Genomic DNA, 7,416 nt, shown 5'->3' with positions numbered 1-7,416 from the left:
TGGTTTTAAGATAGAAAAGGGTAGCTTTAAGTTGGACATTAGGGAAAAGTTCTTTAATATGAGGGTGGTGGATCACTGGAACAGTGAGAGGTGGTAAAGGCCCCATCCCTGGAGATACTCAGGGTCAGGCTTGATGGGGCTCTGAGCAATCTGGTCTAGTTGGAGGTGTTCCTGCTTATTGTAGGGGGGTTGGACTAGATTACCTTTATAGATCCGTTCCAACACAATACATCCTATGATTCTATGATTTTATAAAACTGATGACAGCAGTGACCTCCCGGGATCAGTCAAGAGGCAGATACATTCAGCTGTTGAATGGCAGTAGTGGGAAGGATGGGGATTTACAGGCTGATATGAGCAGTGAATACTTGCAGCCTGAATAAAAGGGGCTGAGGGAGTCCCTCTAGTGGGAGAATAGGAGAAAGGCAATCACAGCCATCAGCTTGGAAAATAATCCTTTCAGCAACATTCAGAATGGTCACAAACATGAATCAAGGTTGTCCCAAGAAATGGAGAGTGAAGCATAATTTATATTATATAAGACAAAAAAAAAGAAGAAAAATAAGTCCAATGGTTTCTGCCAAACTGATCGCAATAAAAGTCTGGTGAGTGAACTAACCTGGCAAGGTATCCTGCTAGACTTGCTCTTTGTGAACAGGGAAGGGCTGGTAGGAGATGTGACAGCTGGACATTGTCTTGGGCACAGCGACCACAAATTGTTAGAGTTCTCTATTCTTAGAGATTCCAGGAGAGGGGGCAGCAAAACTGCCACCCTTGCCTTCTGAAGGGCAAACTTTAACTTGTTCAGTAGCCTGATTGCCAGAACCCCTTGGGAATCTGTTCTGCAGGGTGAAGGAGTCCAGGAAGGCTGGACGCTCTTCAAGAGGGAAGTCTTGAAGGAGCAGGAGCAGGCCATCCCCATGTGCTGTAAGGCAAGTCAGCGTCATAGAATACCAGCCTGGCTGAACAGGGAGCTTTGGCTGGAGCTCAGGGAGAAAAAGAGAATCTATAGCCTTTGGAGAAAGGGGCAGGCAACTCACAATGGCTACAAAAACACTGTGAGGCTATGCAGGAAGGTCCAAGGCCCAGCTAGAAATTAATCTGGCCTCCATGGTTAAAGGACAACAAGAAAAGCTATAAATATATTAAGAACAAAAGAAAGACCAGGGAGACCCTCCATCTCTTTTTAAATGCAGGAGGAAACATAGTGATGAGGAAAAGGTTGAAGTGCTTAATGACTTTTTTGCCTCAGTCTTAGTAACAGGGCCAGTTATGCTGAGGGAATCCAACTCCCTAAACTAGGCGAGACAAGAACCAGGAGCAGAACAATCCCCTCACAATCCAGGAGGAGATGATCAGTGACCTGCTGCACAATGTAGATGAGCACAAATCTATGAGGCCAGATGGGATGTATTCAAGAGGGCTGAAAGAGCTGGTGGGATGCTCAGCAAGCCACTTTCCATCATTTATCAGCGGTCCTGGCTGACTGGGGAGGTAACAGCAGATTAGAAATCAGCCAATGTAACCCACATATACAAGAAGGGTCAGAAGGATGATCTGGGAAATTACAGGCCTGTTAGTTTCACTTCAGTACCAGGGAAGCTGATGGAGCAGATCATCCTGAGTACCGTTATGTGGTACATGCAGAGAACCAGGTGAACAGGCTGAGTCAGCATGGGTTCATGAAGGGCAGGTCCTGTTTGACTAACCTCATCTCCTTCTGTGACAGGAGGACCTAGTTACTGGATGAAGGAATGGCTGTGGATGTTTTCTACCTTGATTTTAGCAAAGCCTTTGATAAGGTTTACCACAGCATTCTCCTAGAGAAGCTGGCTGCTCATGGCTTGGATATGCATACACTTTGCTGGATTAAAAATTGGTTGGATGGCTGGGTCCAAAGAGTTGTGTTCAATGGAGTTAAATCCAGTTGGCGGCCAGTCACAAGTGATGTTTCCTAGGGCTCAGTGCTGGGGCTGCTCCTGTTTAACATCTTTTTTGATGACTTGGATGAGGGGATAGAGTGCACTCTCAGTAAGTTTGCAGATGACACTAAGTTGGGTGGGAGTGTCAATCGGCTTGAGAGTAGGGAGGCTCTGCCGAGGAATCTGGACAGGCTTGATTGGTAGGCCAAGGCCAGTTGTATGAGTTTCAAGAAGCCCAAATGTTGGGTACTGCACCTTGGTCACAACAACCCACAGCAGCGCCACAGGCTTGGGGAGATCTCAGCTGATAGGTTACTCTCTCAAAGAGGCATGGTGATCTGTCTGTTTACGTATTGTCTTTGAGCGATGTAGTCTCAAATTAAGATAGGTGTTGGAAACTAAAACAATGGAAGTGGAAGACATCAGGATTTTTGGCATGCAGGTTCTGTGCAATCAGGTCTCAAAAGCATTAGAAAAAAAAAAATAAAGAAAATTAGCCTTGTTTACATTGCTGATTAAACTGAGCTGACATACATCCTCCAGACACAAGCATGCTACTTTATCTAACCTATATTAGAAGAGTTGTTATCACATTCAGTGAGACTTCGAAATATCTTTACTCTTCCTTTGGAGTTATTCCAGTGTTTAGTGAGTGCCTGACTTTAGAAGTAGGGAATGCCTCCCTGGGAGTTGACAGAGAAAAAGCATTGGATTAATGGCAAATTAATCTCAGAGTCAGGGGCCGCAGCTAGTATTATCCCAAATGTCTCTGCTACTCAGGTCACATAGTGACACCTAGACAGTCTTCGACACACTTTTGAAGCTGGCCAGTGCTGTGCAGTTACACACACTGTTAAGTATGCCAGAAGAGATGAGAGAGGCTCCAAAAAGTAAGTGTTCTGCTTTCACCTGGGGTAGAGAGAGAGACCTGACACTTATTTTATAACTTCTGTTCCTCAAAGAAAGAAGATGGATTAAGGGGATAAATATTCATTTCACTTCCAAACTTCTGCAGATAAATAACCATCTGTGGATTGATTTGTTCTGCATACAGCACATCATCTGGTCCCATTATATGTAATTCAAATGCTTTCCAACTTGGTGAAGCTCTGCTTATTTTAATTTCCAGCCTCTAGCTACATAGTCAGAGATTGTTTCACACACAATGTTTGAATTCCATAAGCAGAAGTGAAATATTCTGCAATTCAGGACAGGTCAGTCTGTAGATCTTCCTATCTCAGAGCCTTGATTAATTAGCTGGATGAATTAGAGCTAGTAAGAGTGTAGCCGCATATAAAAGAAACCTGCCCCTCCTGTACAAAGTGCTTAGAGGAACTGGCATCAGTTGTGCCCTGTAAACAGATGCAAATAAATATTACTGAAAAAAGGCAGATAAGTAATAAGAAAAATCTCATTGAAGATTTTGCCAAATGTGGGATGCTGGAGATGGTTCCAGTCTTCCCCAAAGCCTTTTGTACTTCTGTTTTCCCAAGAAGCTTCTTCCTTGAAGTTTTTCACATGTGTGTCCAGGCAAAAACATGTTGAGAAGGAGCTGAGCCCAGCTCAAATTAGCCACTTAGACAGCTGTGGCCTGTGGCATGCCTGCTCATCCCTTGAAATATGGAAATGCATTATTCGCATCAGCCAGTGGAACAACAAACATGAAAGACCCACTTGCAGCCAAACAAGCAATTCATCCTCACTGCCAGTGACCAAAAGCTGCTGTTATTTTTGTCTGTTTCCAAAGGTGTCTTCATACATCTTTGACCCCACAGTACTCCTCATTGCTCCCTGTGTCTTTATACAGAGAGTCAGAAGGAAGAAATGACACAGAAAGGATGATAAGTCAAATCCATGTTCTCAGCAGTATGCAGTACCCAAAACCTTTCTGCTTTGGTTTATTCCAGAAACAGGATCTATTGAAAGCCTCTATCCCTGCAGCAAAGTATGGCAATTGCTTATAACAGGCTGCAGATTTTGTACTGAGTTTGCAAAGGCTCTCAGGACTGTGGCTGGTTAGGCTTGCTTTACCTGGACTTCTGTTGACCTGCCTGCCAGTTTTTTAAAATTTGCTTTGGCATTTAGCATGTTTTTCCTTCTGATTGGGTGGCGATGGCTTATTTGTTTTACTTTGATTAGCACTGTATGGTACAGCCATAGTTTTATACAAATGGCAGTAACAGCTACCTATTCTGTGCACCAGGAGATGCTCACAACTCTAACTTAATACACTAGAGTTAACAATGTTAAATCATAAGCCTGGCATGACAGCAGAAGCCTTGAGTAGTAGAGGGATAGGATTCAGGACAGAGGAGTACAGGCATGGGATGGTAAGAGACAGGGCACAGGCTTGACTCTGGAGACCTCATAGCTACCAACACCTCACCTATGATCTGATAAGGAGCAGGACAAGAATTATTTTAGTTGTAGCAAAGAGGACAAAGAAATAGTATCTTACATGAACATTGTCACCATGTGTAGTAAATCAGGATGTAAAATGGGGTTTCAGTCCAGTGAAGGAAAAACAAGGCATAAAAGTATGTTAACAATTATTAAAATGACCCTCAGAAGCAAGGAAGAAGAAGCCATCACCATCTATCTCACATTCTTGTGCAGTGCTTTAACACATAATCATGGGTCTGGTATGATTTGGAATAGCAGCACATTGATGTTGATTGACACTATTGTAACAAATCACAAAATTAAATTACATTATTTTCTAGCAACACTTAATCAATCAATAATAAACAATTTGTTATAACCAAACACAGTGGTTTAGTTGAAAATTTAGCAGGGTTTCTAAACCAAATAGCTTACATACACACACATAGAGAGCTTAATCTATGTTAAGATGTTAAAAAATGTTGGTACCTAATGATCTTTGAACTGCAGAAAAAGAAGTTACAGTGAAATACCCTTCCAATTGATCTGCATGAGATCTCCACAGCAATCTTTGTGCTGCATGATGAGAAGTAGTGGACTACTCACTCTTTTCCTTTAGACTGACCAAATTCCTTTGTGGGGCACAGGGTAGGCAGCCTGCTGTGAACCTGGATGGCTTCAAAGGGCCTCATTTTATGATTGTTCTTTATAGGGTCATAAGGTGATTGACTTTGGTCAGTATTTTTCCACTGTGCTCTCAGTTTGATTCAGGTAATCTTTGGGAACTTTTGGAATGGCCAGCAGGACTAGGAAAATTATCATGCCCCTGTACTCAGCACTGATGAGGCCATATCTCAAACACTGTGTTCAGTTCTGAGCTCCTCACTAGAAGGGCATCGAGGTGCTGGAGCATGTCCAGAGAAGGGTAATGAGGCTGGTGAAGGGTCTGAAGAAAAAGTCTTTTGAGGAGCAGCTGAGGAAAGTGGGGGTGTTTAGCTTGGAGAAAAGGAGGCTGAGGGGAGATGTTACCACTCTCTACAGCTACCTGAAAGGAGGTTGTAGAGAGGCGGAGGTTGATCTCTTCTCCCAAGTAACAAGTGATAGAACAAGACAAAATGGCCTCAAGTTGAACCAGGGGAGGTTTAGATTGGATGTTAGAAGAAACTTCTACACTGAACTTGTTATCAAACACTGGAATTGGCTGTCCACGGAGGAGGCTGAATCGCTGGCCCTGGAGGTGTTTCAAAGTGTAGATGTGGTGCTTAGAGACATACTTTAGCACCAGACTTGGTAGAGTTAGGCTAATGGTTGGACTCATGATCTCAAAGGTCTTTTCCAACCAAAATGATTCTATAATTCTAAGATTCTATGATTCTATGTGATCTGAGCTGGAGGGGTCTCTGGTATTTTTCCCAGGCAACAGGAAATCCATATGCATTTAAGGAGTGCTTTATCATCCCAACTCACTGCATATGCACTAGGACAAGAAGGTACTCAATTTTTCCAACTCACTGCCCCAGCAGGCAAGGTCAGAAAGTGCCAGATTGTCTCAGCCTACTGCACTTGCAAGTGAAACAAGAACAATGTAGGGTCCACCACTCTTGTAACTAAAGCAAGAACAGTGTTGGGTGCTGTTGACATCACAATGTGGCGAAGTAAAGCAGAGGGGCTGCACCATCACACCAGGAGAAGTCGAAAGAGCCTCTTGGTCTCAGCTGAAATGGTAAATGTTTGGGGTAAAATCAACTTGTTTTTTTGTTCCATCCTTCAAAACTCTTCCTGCTCCCTTGAACTCTGTAAGTCAAAAGTGATTCTGCTCACCTTCTAGCCTGCACTTTTGTCAAGAGAGAATCATAGAACCATAGAATCATAGGGTATGGAAGGGACCTCTGAAGATGATCAAGTCCAACCCTCCTGCTAGGGCAGATCACACAGGAACGCATCCACATGAGTCTTGAGTATAAATTAATAATAATAAAAAAATATATCTTTATAAAATAATATATATTTTTAATATACATTAATAAGAGCCTCTCTCAGTCTTCTCTTGTCTAGACTAAACAGCCCCAGGTCTCTTAGCCTTTCCTCATAAGACAGTTCCAGTCCCTTAATCATCCTCCGTAGCCCATTGTTGGACTCTCTCAAGTAGATCCCTGTCCCTCTTGAACTGAGAAGCCCAGAACTGGACACAATACTCCAGATGTCGTCTCACTAGAGCAGAGTAGAGAGGGAGGAGAAACCTTTCTTGACCTTCAGGACACGCTCTTCTTAATGCACCCCAGGATACCATTGGCCTTCTTGGCCACAAGGGGACATTGCTGTCCCATGGATAACTTGTTGGCCACAAGGACTCCAAGGCTTTTCTCCACAGAGCTTCTTTCTGTCAGGTCAGGTCCTAATCTATATCAGTGCATGTTGTTTTTCCTCCCCAGGTACAGGACTCTATGTTTGCTCTTGTTGAACCTCATTAGGTTCCTCTTTGCCCAGCTCTCCAGTCTGTTTAAATCTCGTTAAATGGCCACACAGCCTTCCTATGAATCAGCCAATTCTCCCAGTTTCATATCATCAGCAAACTTGCTGAGGATACACTCATCTATTCCAACCATATGGAAACTGGCCCTAAAAATAAATATTTGGGCTATGGACTTGAACATCCAGAACTTCAGAAGATGTGCCAGATCTAGACCCAGTTTTGTGAGTGGCTTTGATTTTCTCTTTGGATGACCCCAGACATCATTTGGAGATGATACTGATACTTGAATGCTCTCTCGTTTGAATATACTGAATATATGCTTGTCTCCTTGCTAAATAAAGAAATAATTATTGATTTGCCATTTTTTCCCTGTTTTACTATCAAGATGGTGAGATACCATCTTACTGTAATCTGCTGATTCATAAGATGCATGGAAGCCCTCCTTCATTAAGCAGAAATTGCCATAATGGTTACACTGTTAATTTTTTTTCTGTTAAGTTTATTTTGGTCAGGTTCTTCTTCCTTATCCAAAAGGCATTACCCCCTCAAGCCTGTAGGCCTGGGTCCTCCCTGTTTTAATGGGGCATTGCACAAGTCTGATTGCTTAATCCCACTTCCTCCCACTGCAACTGACTCAGA

Source organism: Apus apus, chromosome 3 (genome assembly GCF_020740795.1).
Source record: "Apus apus isolate bApuApu2 chromosome 3, bApuApu2.pri.cur, whole genome shotgun sequence".
Classification (NCBI taxonomy): Eukaryota; Metazoa; Chordata; class Aves; order Apodiformes; family Apodidae; genus Apus; species Apus apus.
Note: the sequence above shows the minus strand (reverse complement) of the source record.